General features: G+C 49.0%; 1 long non-coding RNA gene across 1 annotated transcript; it reads right to left on the minus strand.

Moving 5' to 3' along the window:
* Nucleotides 1–777: 777 nt before the first annotated feature.
* LOC118555293 (uncharacterized) lies at nt 778–10108 on the minus strand. The gene is made up of 2 exons (XR_013449759.1): nt 10053–10108; nt 778–6078 (listed from the first exon to the last, which is right to left on the minus strand). It is a non-coding gene; the product is annotated as an uncharacterized LOC118555293 (long non-coding RNA).
* Between the last annotated feature and the right edge of the window lie 11277 nt (nt 10109–21385).

The following is a 21385-nucleotide window of genomic DNA, read 5'->3' on the forward strand; positions in this document are numbered from 1 at the left end:
CACTGCATCACATCAGAGCGTGTCTGCTCTCACCGCCACCATCTCAACTCCTTCTCTGACTCTGACCCCTGCCTCCCTCTTGTATGGACTCTTGTGATAACATTGGGTCCACCCAGATAATCCCGGGTAACCTCCCCATCTCAAGGTCCTTACCTTAGTCACATCTGTGAAGTCTCTTTGGCCACAGCAGCTAACAGGGTTACAGGTCCTGGGAATCACAACATGGCCATCTTTGGGGGCTGTTATTCTGTTTGCCTTTTCTGCTTTCAAGAGAACAGGTCAGGAGCCCAGTTTGCCTGGCCTGCTCCAATTTCAGGCAAGACCAGAAGGGCACAAGGTTGTACTTGTATTCCTAAGGGAGCAGACATCTTGGAAGATGCCTTGAGAGCATGTAGTCTTGGACTTGACCTTCTCTTTTATTTATTTATTTATTTTTCTTTTCTTTTTTTTATTATGTTATGTTAATCACCATACATCATTAGTTTTTGATGTAGTGTTCCATGATTCATTGTTTGCATGTAACACCCAGTGCTCCATTCAATACGTGCCCTCCTTAATACCCATTTTTTTAAGTAAACTTTGTTTTTAAAGATTTTATTTATTTATTTATTTGACAGAGAGAGACACAGTGAGAGAAGGAACACAAGCATGGGGAGTGGGAGAGAGAGAAGCAGGCTTCCCGCGGAGCAGGGAGCCCGATGCGGGGCTCGATCCCAGGACCCTGGGATCACGACCTGAGCAGAAGGCAGACGCTTAACGACTGAGCCACCCAGGCGCCCCATTAAGTAAACTTTTTATTTGAGAGTGGGTTTTGATTTACAGTGAAGTTGTGAAGACAGTATAGAAAGTTCCCATATACGTCATATCCAGTTCCCCCAATTATTAACATCTTAAATTAGTGTGGTACATTTGTTAAAATCAATGAGCCAATACTGATACATTATTATTAACTAAAGTTCACACTTTATTCAGATTTCCTTAGTTTTTACCCAATGTCCTTTTTCTGTTCCAGGATCCCATATTTCATTTAATCTTCATGTCTTCTTGGGCTCCTCTAGGTTGTAACATTTTCTCAAACTTCCCTCATTTTTGATGACCTTGACAGTTTTGAGAAGTACTGGGCCAGGTATTTTATAAAATGTCCTTCAGTTGGGATGTGTCTGATGTCTTTCTCATAATTATATTGAGGTTATGCATTTTTTGGAGGAAGACCACCAACATAAAGTACCATTTTCATCACATCACACTCAGGACATGCCGCATCAGCCTGACCTAACACTGTGGATGTTAACTTGGTCACCTGGTGGAGGCATGTTATGTTTGTCAGGTTTCTCCACTGTGAAATCACTCTTTCTTTTTTCCTTACCATACTTGATAAATATGGGGCTTCCCATGGGCCACAGCTTCATAATTCTGAGACCACCACACATGTATACTGGGATAGAGCAATTAAGTAAATGGATGACAGTGGGACTCAGTGTTGCCCCTGTTGGAGGGAAGGTCACAGAACCGAGGGAAGGTGGCTACGAAACACGTGGCAATGTACTGCAGCTGGAAACATCAGTATGAACTCACGTTTACTTTAAAGTACAGATAGCTTGATATTGCGATACTTAAGAGTTGTGTGTAGACAAGGTTTACGGTACATAAATACTTTCTTGCTCTGTCAGCTGAGAGGGCCTCTAAGCAATGATACCCAAGTAGCAATAAGCAGAGCCAGCCCCAGATCTTTGTGTTCTAAAACCATTCTCCAATAAAAGGAACCAGAACTCCCTGGAGAAATGGCTGATTCCAGGACTGGGGCAGAAAATATACAAGGGGAAGTATCTTGTAGGGCCAGAAAGTAAGGGAGTGATTAAAAAAAAAAAAAAATCCCACAGTGATGGGGTAGATCAAACTGACACAGGAGCCAATAGACAGAACTGGAAGAATCGGGCCTTCTCCTTTAACGACCAGTGATAGCTACTACCAGGCGCTGAGTGGTACTTCACCCCCAGCTAAGGCTACGCAGACATCACATCAATCCTCACAATATTCTTGTGAATATTTTCCTCAGTTTATGGACAAAGAAGTGGAGACTTGAGATGGTGAAGTGAACCAAGATCACACATTTGGGAAGTGACCTCTAGGATTCACGACCTTTATACTCAGGGTCTGCTCCAAATGCCACTCACGGCCTGCTCCCACAGCCTCTGGGAAGCCCTGGTCAGGAGTGGGTGGCCCACAGAGGCCTCACAGGCCAGGACGCATACTCCTGGTGTGGTTTCTGGTGCATCTCACCTTCCCCAGGAGATGGTAAGCTTGTCAGGCAAGACAGATGTCTCCCTTTCCCTTGCTCTCTCCCCCCCAGTGGCCAGCAGAGTACTAGATACACAGTCTAATAAGTGCCTGTTACCTGTCTCTAAGGTAAAATCCCACTTCTTTCTCCAGAGAGCACACAGTTCCCTGCAGGATCAGCACATACTTAAGGTATCATAACTCTGCCTTCTGCTTTAGGCTTCTTACAGGCGTGGTGTAAGAAGCCTAAAGCAGAAGGCAGAGTTATGATACCTTTCTCTGTTTTACAGGTCATGTCTCTTAAGACTCTTGGTGCTTCAAGCCAAGATTCCTTTCCCTTTAATTTAGAAGCTTCCAGAATCTATGAGCCCTACATGTCCCTCAGATGTATCCTCTACCCTGACTTAAAGAGGGAGATCCGAAGCTCAAGCAGTACAGCCCTTTGTGCCCATGCAGAGAAGGGGAGCCGGGGAGGGGAACTGGGCTCCGGCTGCCAGGTATGCCCCACCACCTGCCACAGAGTCCCCTCAAACAGGCCATGGTGGCTGGCTGCTGGTCACTGCCATCTGCCCCAAAGCTGAAGGCAGACCTCAGCATAACGGTAAAGCCTCGGCCACCTTCAGACTGAGGAACCAGAAAGCCAGCATTGCCTGGGCCAGACTGTGCTGGGGGCAGACTGAACTGGCTTTTTCCTCAAGGAGTGAAGACCGGGTTTCTCGTGACCCTTGTGGAACTTCTCCACACAAGCAAGGGGGCTCTGTGGGCCCTAATGACCCAGCGAGGGTCATAAGATGTTGAAGGTGCCAGCATCTAAAGTTGTCAAGGCCCCACCGGCAGAGTAGGGGGGGAAGTTGAGACAGTTGAGAGAAGGACATGCCCCAGAAGACAAAGACCCAACTGCTTGGACAGCGCTGCCGTCCCACCGCTGACAGAGTGGGCTCTGGAACGGGGGAGTTTTCCTTTTCCTTATGTGAGGATGTGTCATTTAAGTCTGTCTCCACCTGTATCTATATAATGGCAGACAACTGGCTGAAAAGTGAAAATGCACAGTAATGAAATGCCCTCTCTGTCATCCAGACGTCAACTGGGGCCCTGTGGTCTCCTAAGATTGAAATAAGATAGGCTTGAACCCTCATTCCATCCTGTGGAAAATCCAACATCCTCCCTCTACACCCCAGGAATGGAGATTCTTGTTTTCATGTTTGTATTTTTCTCTGAGTTAGTACCACTACCGGTAAGAACTCATGTTTAACTTAACATATATGCAAATGTATATATGGAGATAATTATAGATGTATGTATACATGGGTTAATATACACATCATTATTCCCTAGCTCTGCCTGCTAAGAGGTCCTAGAAACAACAATGAACACCCCAGGAGCAATGAGCACACTAGTGGCCCAGATCTTGGTTTCTAAATATCACTCTCCAATAAAAGGCACCAGGACTCCTTGGAGATGTGATGGGTTCTAGGGCAGGGAAAACACAACACGCGCCTGGAGCGTATTGCAGTAGGAGAAAGTAAGAAGTGCTCCATAAACAAAAGTATTGTGATGTCAAAGGAAAGAGCACCTAATGGCCAAAGCCGGAATGATTTGACAAGAAAACAGATAACATAACATTGGATTATAACCCAGAGTGTGTATATGTAAGTGATGATTGAATTAGTAAAATAACGGGTGAAGAGAGGTGGCTCCTCCTTATGGAAGATTCTAAACAAAGTACGGAGAGACCCCCCCCCCGCTGCAGGGTTTGGGGGGACCTTTAGCCCCCTCCTTTAAGCTCTAAGCCTGGGCTCTAAAAAATATTGTAGGGAAAGTAAAAAATAGTAAGTTAGGGTGGAGAAACCTGGCAGACGTCCCCTTAGCCACACGGTGAGGACAAATGTCAGAAATGGCACACCATCTCATGCAACCTTCTACATGATGTGATGAGCAGGGCACTTGGCCTCTTTAGTATTCTTTCCAAGAACCCATAACCCCAGTCTGATCATGAGAAAAAGATGAGAGGAACCCAAATTGAGAGACCTTCTACAAAATACCTGACCAGTACTCCTCAAAACTGTCAAGCTCATGGAAAAAAAAAACACACACACACAAAAAACAGAAAGGACTTGAGAAACTCTCACAGGCCAGATGAGAGTAAGAACACATGGTAACTAGATGCAGCGTGGTGCCCCGGATGGATCCTGGGACAGAGAGAGGGCATTCGTGGGAGAACGGCTAAAACCCAAATAACTTCTGGAGTTTAGGTGATAGTGAGGCACCAAGCCTGGTTCCTTCGCGGACATGAAGGATATGAAGATGGGAACAACAGGGGGCGGGGGGCAGGATATACAGAAAGAAGCTCTATGTACTTCCCCTGCAACCTTTCTGCAAATCGAAATTTTTTCCAAAGTAAGCGTTTAAAAAAAAAACAACAACTCTAATTGAGCTTTGAAATAATATATCCTGAAGGCTCCAAACACGCACATCACACTTACTTGTTCAGGAAACGTCTCGAAGTGCAGCACGAGTATTAAGCTCTCCTTCTGACGTTATTGTCGTCACGCCGCATCTGTGCGAGGCCGGCATTCTCGAATGCTCACTGCCTTACCTCTCCGCTCAGGCCCGCTGCCCCGGCCTGCCCCGGGCCCACCGAGGCTGGTCGCAGACCTGCTTTGACGGCCACCTAAACAATTCCTCAACACAGAAGCAAACGGACCCAGCTTTTTGTGCATGGCCGACTTTACTAAAGACGTGGAGAAATGGAGAGTTCTCCCATGTCTAAGCTCATCTTGAAAAGCAGTGCCTGGGCCATGCCCACCCTGCAGAACTCCTGCCACTGCCCCCCGTCTTCCCTCCACCCCAGTTCCTGGCCATAGCCCCAGCTGAGGACTCGAACCTGCCCTTTCTTTGCTGCCCCCGACCCTATGTGAGGGGAGTTTTTCCGCAGTTGGCTTCCCCCCACGCGCAGGGCACAGGCTGGCCTGACACGGGAGTCCCTCCACAGTCAGGGGCCAGCCCTGCACGAACCTGCTGCGGAGGGGGGGGGGCACTGCAGGCCGGGGAGGGCACAGGGCTTCTGCGGGAGGCGGGTCTCAGGAGCCCGCTGTGTCCCCGAGCTATGACAGCGATCGCAGGCAGGAGTGCAGGGCTTCTGGGCAGTGAGGGACCCTGGAGGTGACGATTCTGACCCTTGTGTTGCAGATGTGGAAGATGAGGCCCGCCGTGGGAGCAACGTGTCACGGAGGGACTGTCCCAGAGTGAAGTCAGGAGAACCCCAGGCCATCCGGCCGGGAGCACAGCCCAGGTGGAGGTGGGGGCACCCCAAGGCTGTCAGAGCAGAGCGCCCCGTGAGAGTGGCCTGATGGGGTCCTGCTGTGGGGGACCTGGCTGTCCGGGGAGAGCAGCCCCACACCTGTGCATCCTACGGGGGCTGAGGGGTCCAGGCCCAGGGTCCCCATCTCCACATCCCCCCCAGCTCCGCAGACATGGCTTCTGCGGCTTCTCAGGAATTCGCCCCCCGTGACCAACTGTCCGTGTGTATTCCAACCAAGCTTCGGAGCGGTGGCTGTGAGGTTCGGTGAGCCTTCCGAGAATGAGGTGAACGGAATCGTGTCAACTTCTGAAGAAGACAAAACAGAGGAGGGACTGGGAGCTGCTAGTTTGTTCTGTGATTGCTCTTCACTCCTCCGTTCGTGGAGCTGATAAAATCTACCTCTCTAATGTTCTTAAGCCGGAGCCCCTTGGACATGTCAGCTGCTTCCCGTCCTTCTTTATGGGCCACTCATCCTCTGCAGCTCATTAAGCTGAAGAGGCCTGGGAATAAAGTTTGAAACAAAGGTTAATGAAGCTCTTTGTCAAGGAAGGAAGGAGGGAGGGAAGGAAGGAAGGATGGAAGGAAGGAGGGAAGGGAGGGAGGGAGGAAGGAAGGAGGGAAGGGAGGGAGGGAGGAAGGAAGGAGGGAAGGGAGGGAGGGAGGAAGACAAAAAGAAAGAAGGACAGGAAGAAAGAAAGAAAGAGAGAGAGGGAGAGAGTGAGGAAGGAAGGGAGGGAGGGAGGAAGACAAAAAGAAAGAAGGACAGAAAGAAAGACAGACAGGAAGAAAGAAAGGAATGAAAGAAAGAAAGAAGAAAGAAAGAAAGAAAGAGAAAGGAAGAAAGAGGGAGAGAGGGGAGGGAAGGAAAGGAGGGAGGGAGGGAGGAAGATAAAAAGAAAGAAGGACAGAAGGAAAGACAGGAAAAAAGAAAGGAAAGAAAGAAAGAAAGAAGAGAGAAAGAAAGAAAGAGAAAGGAAGAAAGAGGGAGAGAGGGGAGGGAAGGAAGGAAGGAAGGGAGGGAGGAAGGGAGGGAGGAAGACAAAAAGAAAGAAGGACAGAAAGAAAGAAAGAAAGAAAGAAAGAAAGAAAGAAAGAAAGAAGAAAGAAAGAGAAAGGAAGAAAGAAAGAGGGAGGGAGGGAGGGAGGAAGGGAGGAAAGAAGGAAGGAAGGAAAGTCAAACCAGAGCTGCGTGAGGCCGTGAGGCCGGCCGCCTTGGCTCTGAGCCCTTGCCCAGGCGGAGGGCAGCTCCTCTCTGGCTAAACGCCACCAGTGAGAGGGGCGCCTGTCCTCTTCTCCCACTGCCTAAAGACGCCTGTCACTTCCCGTCGCCCGGTGGCAGAGCTGCTCAGCCTCTCTGCGGCTGCCGGACATTGTCAGATCGTGTGGGGCTGGGGCCAAAAGCAAACACGCGTGCCTCCCTCCCTCCCAAAGCTGGGCAGCTCAGGGCCCTGTGTGGGGGCCCGGGGGGACTCGGTGCCCTGCCAGGGGCCTTGGCCTGCACCTCCAGGGCAGCATGGTCCCAATTTCCAAAATTAACTCTGCTGTCGTGACATTAACCGCCCTAGTAAACATGCTCATATGTTACTGGGGAGAGAAGGCCATGAAGCCCCCATCAGCCGCAAACTAGGTTAATTTCTGGAACCGAAACAAGCTGGGGCGGGGGAACGGGGTGGGGTGCGCAGCTGGGCAAAGCAGGTCCATGCGCGCTGGGGCCGTTGGGGGCACAGCAAGAAAAGGCACTGGTAAAAGTACCCAAGGCATTTCTTCAACCCTCCTGGAAGAGGCGGGGGGCCTGCTTTCCCAGCCAGGCTGGAGGACCCCCAGAAGAGCTCAGTTCGGGGATAAATTCCCTTGGCAGGCTGGGTGGCGCCCTACCCTCTGCGGCTCCCCCACGGCCGCCGGAGTCCCTGGGACCTAATAATACACACAAATCAGAAGACAGGCTGCAGGCCGTGGCCATGCAAGGAGAGGGAGCAAGCTGACGCCTGCCCTAGCCTGTCCCCACTGGCCTCGCCTTCCAGCAGCAGGGTGTCTGGCCCTGGGGCTGGCGGCCCCCGCCCAGTGTGCCAGAAGCACCCTATATTGAGAGGATGAGAGCGCCAGGGGGAATGGCAGGCATGTGGCCCGTGGCAGGCAAGTGGGGTGAGCTGTCAGTGAGCCCGGCCCAGAAAGCCTGTTCTCTCCCCACACCGTCCTTCCTGCCCGCAGGCTCCGGAGCCAGCTCCAGCTCCCAGAGGGTAGCGAGCCCTGCGAAATGGAAAATCGGGCGCATAGAGTGAGCGGAGGCCGCTAGGAAGATGGGACAGTTCAAAACCTGCTTAAGGAAGGCGGTGGGCTTTGTCCTGCACGCTGACTCTGACTGAAGGGATCTAAGAGAGAAATACCCTTTTTATCCACCCTCCGCCCAAAGAGGCCCGACAGCTCCACGTTTCCAGGGCTGCCCTAGACGTCTCCACCAAGCCCACCACCATGCTCCCCAGGCATTCCGTGGCTCGTGGCTTGGGAGAAGTAACAGGCTAGAGATGCAGGCGTCTTGATGCACTAACAGCCTGGGACTTTGTGATCAACCCTCAGCCTTGTCTTTCAAACCTGCAAAATGGGAACACTTGTAGCTTTCTTCCTGAGCAGGCTGCTCCTTGGCCACAAAAGAAGATGCCCTGACTCTGGTTCATGAAGGGCAGAGACCCCACCAGCAGACCCTCACCGAGCCAGCCCTGGGGGAAGGAACCACGTGGGCTCTGGGGCCACGTTACTGGGGGGGGGGGTGTCCCAGCCATGCAAGGCCAGGCTGCCTTTCCCCGGGGGGCCACTAAGAATACACAGGAAAGGGAAAAGATCAGATGCCTGTCAGGAAAGGTGCAGGTGCTTGGGGCGGTGGGGGGCGGGGGCTAGTTTGAGCACATGGGCGAGCCAGGCACCCGAGGCATTGTCCAGGAGAATGGGACCCCCGGCTCAGATAGGTAGGGGACAGGGGAGGGCAGGGCAGAAGAGGACAGCACGGGCACTGAGCCTGGCTGGCCCCTTGCGCTTTCCCAACATGGTCTGGAAGCTCTTGTCTCTCCCCCAGGGCCTCCCAGAGCCACTCTTGGCTTTAAAGTTTGAGTTTAAAGCTGTGCTTACTTGTGCAAGGAGAAAGGGGGAAAAAAACCCAGGCCACTTGTCAGTGTCCCTCTGTTTCCTTCTAGGGTCAGGCAGAGTATGAAGGAGAGGACAGCTGCCTGTTCTGGGAGGCCCCAGAAAGGGGAGGTCTGTGCCCGTGGCCAGGCACCTGCTCCTGGAGGCATGGCCCTCAGGGCACTCGGGGCTGTGCTGGGGTCTGGCGCTCAGCCTGTCTGGTCCCAGGCCTCAGTGCACAGACAGGTCCTGGCGCCCTGGGTCACCAGGATCTTGCTCTGAATGTGAGGATTCTTGCCATGGAGAGACCAGAAATGCTCATGCCTCTTCTCCACCAGGCCCAGGAGCTGGGAGCCTGGGGATACACGGGCACGAGTGTGTTCTGGCTGTCCACCCCTTGCAAAGCATGGCAAGAAGGATGCATGGCTCCCAGCTCACCCAGTTCCTCCCGGCAAGAGTAAACCCTAATTCTCCTCCTCCAAGTACCTGTAAAGCACCAGGATTGACATGATCGGCATTCCCCCCATGACCTCATGCAAACAAGTTAACTTCGGAAGGCCGGGCTCAAATAGCTCAACAACTCTCACCCTGGAGATTATCCAAACGGAAGATAATCCAGGGAGGCTCAAAGCCACATGGCAGCGCATCCCTTGCCCTTGACCCCTGCCAGTGGCCTCAGAAAGGCTGTTGTTCGCACCGCAAATCAAAGAAAAGCAGCCCTCATTCTCTAGAAGGCACTGGGGCGCGGAGCTCTTCTCAAGACTGGGCCCACCGGCCTCCCCCTCGGCACAGCGGACAGTGACACTGGGGCTCTCTGGTCACTCTGCTGTCATCCTCCAACCCTGCAAGGCTGGGCACACCACCCCCGTTTCACAGATGAGGGGATGGAGCCTCAGAGAAACGGAATGACTTGCACAGGGTAACCGGCCGTAGATCTGACCTCCAGCCCCGGGCTCCGGCGTTTGTCTGTGACCGGCTGCGACCCGCTGCGGCCCGGGGAGGTCGGCAGCCTGGCCGCCGGCCGCTGAGGAGCCCTATTCTGCCGGGGCTCACAGTCAAGTGCCTATCGGCACAGCCTCCCAAGCCCCTCCCGCAGCCGCCGCCACGCCCGCTGCCAAAGCGCAGGCGGCCGCTCGGGGCGCCGGACCCGGGATCATCGGTGCGGCGGCCGCCCGGGGCCTGGCCAGTCTTTCCTCCCGGGGCCGCGGCGGCTCCGAGCGCCTGCTTACTAAAAAGGCGAAGCTCTCCTAGCAAGACAGAGGGATCGCTTCGTAATTCTTATTGCGACTTCTCCAATATTCCCTCGGTCCTCATCCTCGGCCATCAGATCCTCCCCCCCCCCACCCGTTGGGAGGCTTACTCAGCGAGCCAGATACGAGCAGGCGCTGATACAAAAATAGAGGCAGGCGGCGGGAGCGGGTACCGTGACTCACCGCGGGGCCGGCGGCGGCGGGCCTCCCCCTCCGCCCCTCCTCCTCTGCCCCGGCCCCCGTCCGCTCTCCCAACTCCTCTTCCTCCCCTGCCCAGTCCCTACCTTGCTCCTCCCCCTCCGTCCTGTCTCCTCCCCCGCCTCCCCTCCCCTTCCCGGCGCCCAGAGCGCAGGTCCTCCGAGCAGACACTGGATAAAGCAGGGCTATTTGAGGCAGGCTCCCCCAGGGCTCACTCACCATTTAAGATTCCCCAGCCTTCGTGCCTGAGATGGGAGGAAACGCCAACATAGCACAAACTCTCATTCTCCTGTGGTCTGCCTGGGTTTTCTGCAGAGAATACTCCAGTTCCAGTGATCCTCCCGGCCAGCTCCAAGGTGGGAATAGACTGAGAGGAAGTGGAAAGGCCGCAGCCCAGGCCGCACCCCATCTCAGGGCCCAGGCCGCACCCCCATCTCAGGGACCAGCCCCCCATCTCAGGGCCCAGACCGCACCCCCATCTCAGGGACCAGCCCCCCATCTCAGGGCCCAGGCCGCACCCCATCCTAGAGGTCCAGGCAGCACCCCATCTCAGAGCGCAGCCCCCATCTCAGGGCCCAGGCCGCACCCCCATCTCAGGGCCCAGGCCGCACCCCATCCTAGAGGTCCAGGCAGCACCCCATCTCAGAGCGCAGCCCCCCATCTCAGGGCCCAGGCCGCACCCCCATCTCAGGGACCAGGATGCACCCCATCCTAGAGGTCCAGGCAGCACCCCATCTCAGGGCCCAGCCCCCCATCTCAGGGCCCAGGCCGCACCCCATCCTAGAGGTCCAGGCAGCACCCCATCTCAGAGCCCAGCCCCCCATCTCAGGGCCCAGGCAGCACCCCATCCTAGAGGCCCAGGCCACACCCCCGTCTCAGGGCCCAGGCCTGTTGCCCCCTCCCCACCCCCAGCTCCTCCTCCGGCACTGCCCATCTGCCCGGTGTCCCACACCCGCCACATCTCACTAGCTCCCCTGTCTCAGCGAGCATGCTAATGTGAGTCAAGGCCTGAGAGTTGTCATGCAGTCTTTCCCCCTGCCCCCTGTGATGCCAGGTTCTCTGTCTCTCCCTCTCTCTCTCTGCCTAAAATGGTTCAATGGCTTTCCATCACTCTTAGGTTAAAGAAAAAATATATCCTGTGCCATGGAGGGTCTGCTTAAGCCGGGTGTGGCTCCTTATGCCCCAGCTGCAGCTACCTGTCCTCCGGGCTGGGGGCCGCACCTTCAACCCCAGCCCCGTCATGGAGGAGCTGTTCCTTCCCACTTCACCTGCTGAGTTCTAGTGACCCTTCGGAGGCACCTCAACCTGCCCTTGCTCATCGAACCCCTCTGTGGCCCTTGACTTCTCCTATGCTGTCAGCATGAGCCAGATTTACAGAGTTACATCGCTTTGTGCTAACATGTCTCCCCTCACCCTGATACTGTGAGCCCCCTGAGCGCTGAGACCCTGAGCCTTTGGCTCACCCTTTTATCTCCTAGCACAGTGCCCGGTGCATAGTAAATGCTCAGTAAATGTTGGTTGAATGAATCAGCAAATTAACTGCTGACTGGTGGGTGTGCCAATAAGCAAGTAATAGTGGAATTACAGGGTTCTGGATCCTTCTGGAAAGTGAGGGGACTAGATTTTGGATGTCTTGACTTCTCAGACTTATGAAAAGGACAGCCCCCATGCCTGTGTCCTTGGACAACCAGGAAGTCGGTGGAGGAAAAGGATACTTCCCTGGCTGTGAACCATGACCCTGTATTCTCCCGTGGCCTCGAGCAAATGTTTGCCTCGCAGTGTCCACATTGCCCTTTGGAAAAAATGCAGCCACTCGGCACAGGGCTGGGGTGAGGGTGCGGCAAGGGGGCGCCCAGGGGGCAGGGAAGGAAGAGAAAAAGCCCGCTGTGAGGACAGCGCCCACCCTCATCCTGGTCCAGGCCAGACTGTGTCTTCCCGGTGAAGTCCCTAAATCTCAGAGGTGCCGAGACCCTGGCTTTCAGATTCCTGGCCTCCAGTGTCAGTGTGGTGCAAGAAGAAATACGGGGCCCCCGTCGGGAGACAGAGCCGGGCAGGCAGGTTCAGCCTCTGTGTCCCTGGCGGTTTGAGCACACGTCCTGCCTGGGCCTGGCCCTACCCCTGCGGCCCTGCCCTCCACCTGCCTGCTCCACCCTGCACTCTGGAAATCTGAAACAGAAAGTAGAGGAAAACCCAAGGGGGGGTGGGAGGGATGGGGTGGCTGGGTGATGGACACTGGGGAGGGTATGTGCTATGGTGAGCGCTGTGAATTGTGTAAGACTGATGAATCACAGACCTGTACCTCTGAAACAAATAATACATTATATGTTAATTTAAAAAAAAGCAGAGAAAAACCCAGGTTCCAGAGAACCTTCCAGAGACAGATGTGGAGGATACGAGGCATCCCTTTTAAGCATTTACTGAAGAAGTTCAAGTACCGTCAAGCGATTCCCTCTCGGCGCCTACAGTGGAAGAGATACTGGGCAACTACGTGTTGTGGAATGGACAGGAGGGGAGGGCCGGAGGGAGGGGAGAACTCGGAGCACTCTGGCTTAGGAAGGGCCAAGTGTGAACCGGAGCCTTGGTGGAATTTGCAGGGAACCTGGGCGTGGAGACGCTCTTCAGCGGCACTGCGTGTCCCCGTTCTGCTCGCTCACCAGCTTGTCCTGCTCCTGACGCTGTCAGAGGAATGAGGGGCCAGCAGCCACGGCGGCTCTCCCCTCTCCTGCTAGAGGTGGAGCCAGGACCAGAAGGCAGTCTCTGGAACCCCGGAGACTCTTCCCTCACTGCTGTCTGCCCAGCTCCCCCAGGACTGCTCTGGAGCTCAGGGCAGAGGAATGAGAGGAGCAAGTTGTGCTCTTTTCAGCTGCTGCCCCCTGGGGACCATGCAGGACACAGTGGTCCTCTGATGCCCTGCCCAGCCCAAACCCCCGGGCTCCTCCGTCTGTCTCAGGAGCCCAGCCTCTCGCCACCAGGCGGCTTGTGAGTGGCTCTGCCCAAACCCGTCCCCGCTGCTTGGAAATACCACCCAGCACCCCCCGCATTGGACTACTGAGGCCTCCTCTCTTCTGGATTTTTTTTCTCCCATTTTTCACTTGACTATTTTTAATATTAACATAATACACGTTTCTTGAAGAAAAATAAAGTTGGAAGAAATATTGAGGTATAAAAAAGGCAGAAAAAAATCACCCATCCACTCACTTGCAGAAGTTGTAGGGTGACTTATCACTTTGACCCAGTTCCTTTGTCTCTTTTGCCCTTCATTTTTTTTTTTCATGGTTCAACTGATCCCTGTTGACACATGGCACATTAGCGTTGGGCTGCCAGGGCTCCAGGCACCTCCCAGCTGGTACCCTGTCAGCCTGGGGAATATTTCAGACCCAGAGCATTTTTAGACCCAGAGGAAAAAAAAAAAAAAGCTTTAAAATAAGGCAGCAGAATTGGGGGCAAAATTCCTGAAGACTACATAGGAGATTTGTGCTGTTCTTCAGAGGTGGCTCAAGCCAAGCCTGAGAAGTAAGAGATGGGGAATTCTATTTTTAGAGAATATGGCAGGCTAAATTCTCAGAATCAACACTCCTGTTGAAAACAACTTTTAAGAAGCCAGATAAAGTATTTTAAAAATCTTACAGGCACTGAAGAGTTGACAAGATACTAAAGCACTACTAGGGCCTAAATCTAAGGGAAGCCAGCAGTGCAGTAATTCTAGGAACAGCTCTTGCCCTGAGAGTGTTTGCTTATCTAGATTTCCTTACACTTGGGGGTTAACAACTCTGTAAAGCTTGGGGCCTTCCTACCTGAAGCTGAAGGCCTAGCCCACAGGGGAAGAGGAAAGGAGTGAACCAGAAGTAAACCCCACCCCACGCTGACACGCAAGCATCTGAAAGGTCAGTTGCCTGGATCCAGAGCACATGGTGGCGGTGTTGGTGTGGGGGGCAGATGTCCGAGAAACTGTGACCACGGCTGGGTCCTCACAGGTACCTGCGGTCCCGATTTGTATCACCTGGGAGGACCCAGAGACCTCAGGCTGTGAAGTTTATCATCGTTTCAGATTAGTTGTATCCTAGGAGATCCCTGGCACAAGCAAATACAAATCCTTTCTGGAGAGAGGCACTTGTATTCTAGGTTTCCAAGTGTTCTACAAGTGATTCTTCAAGGACGGTGAACATGATGCTGTCAACAAGGAAACACATGGAAACAAGGTGGTATGAACAAGAACCCAAACAACAGGTAACACAAACTCGAAGACTCCAGTTACTGGGATTGTTAGGTCCACATTGTTAAAAAAAAACAAAAACAAAAACAAAAAACCTTTGGATGCAGGGGCATCTGGGTGGTTCAGTCAGTTAAGTGTCTGCCTTCGGCTCAGGTCATGATCTCAGGGTCCTGGGATTGAGTCCCGCATCGGGCTCCCTGCTCAGCGGGGAGCCTGGTTCTCCCTCTCTCTCTGCCCCTCCCCCCTGCTTGTTCTCCCTCTCTCTCTCATTCTCTCTCAAAAAAATAAATAAAATCTTAAAAAAAAAAAACACCTTTGGATGTTTTATTAAGAAGTAAGAGAAAAGCTAACAAATATCCATTGGGAACAGAAAGTATAAAAACATGACCTCGTTGATTTGGAAAAAAACAAAACGGAATATCTAAAAATTTCTATAAGGGAAAAAATTAATAACAGAAACTTAAAAGTCCACAAAAGAGCTTAATGATAGATTAAGTAAAGGAAGAATTAGTAGATTGGATGATCAATTAGAGGAATTGCCCACAATGCAATTCAGATAAACCCCCTAAAATGAAAAGTAATGAAAAATTTTTAATGTAGAGCATATCTGATATTCTGGGGCATCTGACTGGCTCAGTCAGTAGAGCATGCGACTCTTTTTTTTTTTTTCCTTAAGATTCATTTATTTATTTCAGAGAGAGAGAGAGAATGAGAATGCACAGAGAAGAGGGGCAGAGAGAGTCTCAGACTTCATACTGCATGGAGCCTGACACAGGACTCGATCTCATGACCCTGAGATCTCAATCCTGACATCACAACCCTGAGATCACCACCTGAACCCAAATCAAGAGTCAGTCACTTAACCAACTGCGCACCCAGGTGCCCTAGCGTGTGACTCTTGATCTCAGGGTCATGAGTTTGAGCCCCATGTTGGGCATAGAGATTACTTTAAAAAAAAAAAAGTTCTGATATTCTATTTTTGCTTGCAATTTTTTCTTTTGATTAAAATGTGCATTGAATGAAATACACAGATCTTAATTGTATGCTCACTGAACTTGATCTGTTTGACATAATTTATATTTATCTAAATATAGACCATTTCTATCACCCCAAAAATTTCCCAAATGCCACTTCTCAATCTCTGCCCCATTCCCCAGAGACAACCACTGTTCTGTTGTTGTTTTTTTTAAGAAAAAAAATTTTTTTAGATTTTATTTATTTATCCGAGAGAGAGAAAGATCACAAGCAGGGGGGAGGGGTAGAGGAAGAAGCAGACTCCCCAGTGAGCAGGGAGCCCAACCTGGGATTTGATCCCAGGACCCTAGGATCATGACCTAAGCCGAAGGCAGACACTCAACCCACTGAGCCACCCAGGTGCCCTGTTCTGTTTTTTTCTATATCATCGACTAGTTTTGCTTGTTCTCAAATAACATATAAATGGAATATTACATATATAGGCTTCTGTGTACATTTTCTTTCACTCAGCATGTTTTTGAGATCCATTCATGTTGTGTGTATCTGTAGTTTGCTCCTTTCTATTGCTGAATAGTATTCCATTATATGACTATATGCAACTTACCTATTTTTCTACTGGTGGATACCTGAGCTGTTTCCAGTTTTTTCTGTTTTTTGTTTTGTTTTAAGTAGGCTCCATGCTGGTCAAGGAGCCCAACATGGGGCTAGAACTCATGACCTTGAGATCAAGACTTGAGCTGAGGTTAAGAGTCAGAGGCCTAACCAGCTGAGCCACCCAGGCACCTTGCTGTTTCCAGTTTTTACTATTATGAATAAAGCTGCTATTAGCATACTTGTACAAGTCCTTTTGTGAATATATGTTTTTAATCTTTGTGGGTAAATTCCTAGCAATAGAATTATCAGTTATTAGAGCAGATGTATGTTTAGTTTTATAAAAAACTTCCAAATGTTTTCCAAAGTGATGGTGCCATTTTGTATTCCCAGAGTATGAAAATTCCAGTTGCTCCATATGCTTGTCAACATCTGGTGTTGTCAGTCTTTTTAATTTTAGCTGAAATAGTAGGTATATAGTAGCATATGATCATTCTTTAATTTTGTCTCTCTCTAATGACTAAAAATATTGAGCACCTTTTCGTGTGCTTATCTTTTCTTAAAATTGGGGTAAAATATACATAACATAAAATTTGTTATTCTAACCATCTGTTCTGTGGCATTAAGTTCATTCACTTTATCATGCAACCATCACCACCATCCATCTCCAGAACTCTTTCATCTTCCCCAACTGAAACTCTGTGCCCATTAAACAACTAACTCCTCTTTCCCTCCTCCTCCCACCCTGTGGCAACCACCCTTTTACTTTCTTCCTCTATGAATTTGACTACACTAGGTATATCATATAAGTGGAATCATATAGTATTTGCCTTTGTGGGACTGTTTTATTTCACTTAGTGTAATGTCCTCAAAGTTCACCCATGTTGTAGTGTGTGTCAGAATTTCCTTCCCTTTTAAGGTTGAATAATATCCCATTGTTCACATACACCATATTTTGTTTATCCTATCATCCATCAGTGGACACTTGGGCTGCTTCAATTTTTTGATTATTGTGAATCATGCTGCTATGAACATGGTTGTGCAAATACTTCTTTGAGTCCCTGCTTGTATTTCTTTTCGTATGTGCTCAGAAGTAGAATTGCTGGATCATATCTTCTATCTTTAATTTTTTTTAGGAATTTCCATGATATTTTCCCCAAAGGCTACACAATTTTACATTACTACCAGCAATGTACAAGAGTTCCAATGTCTCCACATTCTCACCAACACTTGTTATTCTGTTCTCTTTGTTTGTTTGTTTGTTTGTTTGTTTTTGACAATAGCCATCCTAACAAGTATGATCATGTGCTTATCTTATTGGCCATTTGCATATCTTCTTTTGTGAAGTGTCTGTTCAAAATATTTTGCCCACTTTACTGCATTTTTATCTGTTTGTTATTGAATTGTAGGGATTCTTTATATAGCCTGGATACCAAACCTTTGTCAGGTATGTTTTGCAAATATTTTCTCCCAGTACTAGACTTGATTATTCATTTTTTTTAATGATGTCCTTTGATGAGCAAGTATTTTAATTTTGGTGAAGCCAAATTTGTCAATTCTTCAGAATGAAAAGAAAGAAAACATGGGACTGGAGCCAGTATTTGAAGAAATAATGGCTGATAATTTCCCAAACCTGTTGAAAAGACACCAATCCACATATTCGAAAAGCTCATGAATTCCAAAGAAGATAAGTAAAAAAGAAACCCGCAATTAGATACATCGCAGAGAAACTGCAGAATATCAAAGGCAAAGAGAAAACTTAAAAAAAAAAAAAAGCTGAGAGGTGGGGAGAGAGAAGTACAGATTGCCTCAAAGAAATAACCAGGCTGGGGCGCCCGGGTGGCTCAGATGGTTAAGCGTCTGCCTTCAGCTCAGGTCATGATCCCAGGGTCCTGGGATGGAGTCCCACATCGGGCTCCCTGCTCAGCAGGGAGCCTGCTTCTCCCTCTGCCTCTCTCTCTCTCTGTGTCTCTCATGAATAAATAAAAAAATTAAAAAAAAAATACCAGGCTGACTGTTGACATCTCAACAGCAACAACAGCACTCAGGAAATAGAGAAATGTCATTTTCAATATGGTGAAAGAAGTAACTGTCAACCAGGAATTCTGGTTCAGGAAAAAATTCTCTCAAGAATGAAGGAGAAATAGACATACATAGACAAACAAAAACTGAGAGATATTGCGACCAACAGATTCTCATGAAAAAAAGTCTAAAGACTGTGTGCTCAAGCAGAAACAAAAAATGATCCCACTTGGATCCATAGAAAGCAAGAAATGGGCAAAGAAAATTGTTAATATACAAGTAAATCTAAACTGTATAAAACAATTATAATATCTTGAGGAGGTTAAAGCCATGGCTGATGTATAACAAATGATAATATCTGGGGGTTTAAAAAGATAGAATGGGGGCACGTGGGTGGCTCACTCACCTATGTGTCCAACTCTTGATTTTGGCTGAGGTCATGGTCTCAGGGTCGTGAGATTGAGCCCCATGGCAGGCTCCCCACTGGTTAAATCATCGATTCAATCCAAGTACGTCAGTAATTACATCAAATATACATGGACCAAGTGTTTCGATTAAAAGACAAAATTATCCTGCTGGAAAAACTATTTAATCATATGCTGCTTACAAGAAATACATATAAAGTATAAGGACATACCAAGGTTGAAAATAAATAATAGAGTCAAGAGTTCCAGGTTCAAGTCTTTGCTCTACCACTTTTCCTAATTTATAAACTTGGGCAAGTCATTCAATCTTGAAGTCTCAGTTTTATCATTTATAAAAGTGGCATAATAGTCTCTATTCTAGCTACCTTGTAAGTTAAAATCAGTTCATGTATGTGAGAGTGCTTCATATAGCATAGACAAAATATTAACGTAAGAGATGCATGACTTATTAAAATGAACTGCTAATGTTAATACAAATGAGTTGTTATAGGGCTTCTTAGGTACTATAGTGGGCCAATTTGCTGCCCCTATTTGAGGCTGAATTGTGCAAACCTCCCCCATTCATATGTTGAACTCCTGACACCCAGTACCTCTGAATGTGACTGTATTCAGAGGCGGTGTCTATAACGAGGTAATTAAATTGAAATGAAGTCATTAGGGTGGGCACTAAATCCAGCAAGACTGATGTTCTATAAGGAGGAAATTTGGACCCAGACATGGAAAGATGGAAGACAAAGTGAGGACACAGGGAGAAGATAGCCATCTATAAGCCAAGGAGAGAGGCCTCAGAAGACACCAATCCCACCACCACCTTGGTCTTGACCTTGTAGCCTCCAGAACTGTGAAAAAGTTAGCTCCTGTGGTTTTAAACCACCTGCTTTGTGGTAATTTGTTACAGCAACCACAGGATCCTCATACAGGTGCCATGAAGGAAAGAAGTGAAGATGTGGTAGCATAAGGATCCAAGGGTGTTACGGCTGCTCCTTGGCCCATGATACAAAGAATCTGCCATTCCTGAGACCAGCTCTAGTCACCAGCAACTCTGCACAGTGATGAGGTTTAGAACTATGACATATCAATGGTGCTGAAATGGATGCCTTCCAAATGATAGTACAGGACAGAAAGGAAATGAAAGTGACAGAAATGAGACAAAGAGGAGAAGGAGGCAGTCAGGTAGGTAAGCTGATGCCCACATGGCAGTGCCGTTCTGTGGCATGAGCCCATTTCCACCTCCAGTCCTTGGGGCTGAGGCACTACCCGGTAAGAGGCAGTGCTACTCTGTGTCCCCAGCACCAGAGGCAGGGCAGACCCTCTTGAGCACAATGAGGGATGTGTTTCCCCATAAGAATCAATATTTGGAGCCCATGGAGCCTTGTCAGAAAACAATGGGAGGGAGCCAGCCTCATAGTGGCAAGTGGCTGAACAGGCTACAAAACAGCCACTGTGTCCACAGCATCGAATGGTTCACAGTGCAGAGTGGGCCCCGCCTCTAGGAACTCCGATAGGCTTTGTGGTAATCAGAGTCAAGGCATAAGTGCCCGGTGATATTGGGGATCGTGGCACCAAGCTCTTAGCCCTCTCTGTACCCCTTGCACATGGTATGTGGGCAACAAAATATTTCATTAACCTTTTGTGGGTTCTACCACATCTGGGGTAATAGGTCAGGGGACAGATGCAGCTGGGAGGCACCCTGATATTCGATGGTCCAATTTGAACTTCCAAAGGTTTAAATGATGGAGCCTAGGGTGACTGTGGTACGGGGTCCTTTCCTTTCTCCCACTCAACCTTAATCCTTTTTAATCCTGACACATTCTCTCTTCTCATGTTCTTCTCTATTCCTTCTTTCCTCAACTGAACACTAGTCATATAGATTTAGTGAAAACAAATTGGTGGCAACTTCGTAAGCTTTTGTGAGAAGGAAATAAGATCCCTGATAAGTCCCACTGCCACGTCTAAGGAAACACACCATAAGCAATGGCGGGGGGGGGGGGGGGGGGAGGTTTGTTGTTTTCAATTCTGTCACTGCTCCAAAAACTGATTCTCTGAGATGGCTGTTCAGTTGGGGAATCGGATGTAACATTATTCGCTCCACTGCCACCACACAGGGACTTCTTGATCCCTCTTACTACAAACACTCTTAGAGCTGCTGGACTCAGTTTTTCTCCTCTCACCCAGCACAAACATTTGTATATGCTCTAGATATACATTTTCAAACGACTCATTCCTTACCACACCCAACATCGTATTTCAGGACAAATATAGGTAATACAATTTACCAAATACCTATAATCATGACCTAATAGGAAAGCTAACAGAACACTAATAAAATGTGTGATGTTTTGTTGTTGTTGTTGTTGTTGTTTTTAGAGACATGTTGGTAAGGAAAGTAATTTTTAGATTTGGCACATTCCCAGTGAAACCACACAATTAATAATATTTGCACATTTTTTCAGTAGACGAGCAGTATCAAAGGTAGTGCACAAGGAAAGGCTACCAGATTATACTGAAAACTTCTGTGAGTTCTAAATGACCATGAGTCATGTAATGATTATGATCACAGGAGAAATGGGTCATTATCTCCTTACCTACCTTACTGAAATACTTATTAAGTGATTTTGAGTTTTGGTTAGAAAACTCTTAACATGACAATTAGTTAACTCATGTAACTCTGACATTTTTCCAGGCTGCTGGCTACATGAATTATTCAGTCTGTGTGTACGTGGGTGTGATTTGCTTAGATATGCCTATGTATACTTGTCATTATCAATAAAACCTAGATTCCTCCAAGAGACTAGAACTTGGGCCATTTTTAACATTTATCCACCTTTCATGAGGCAATAATACATGGCATCATAGACTTGTTTTATTAAAATTTTAAATTCTACTGAATTACTGATTTTCTTGATATCTGGGTTTGGCAGTATTCCCACATTAGAGGCCTCAAGGATTTCAGAAACTTTTCAATAGGCCATAAAAGGAGACAATGAATAAACATATGGCTATGTGGCTTATAACATTG

This window comes from Halichoerus grypus, chromosome 7 (assembly GCF_964656455.1).
Source record: "Halichoerus grypus chromosome 7, mHalGry1.hap1.1, whole genome shotgun sequence".
NCBI classification, from domain to species: Eukaryota; Metazoa; Chordata; class Mammalia; order Carnivora; family Phocidae; genus Halichoerus; species Halichoerus grypus.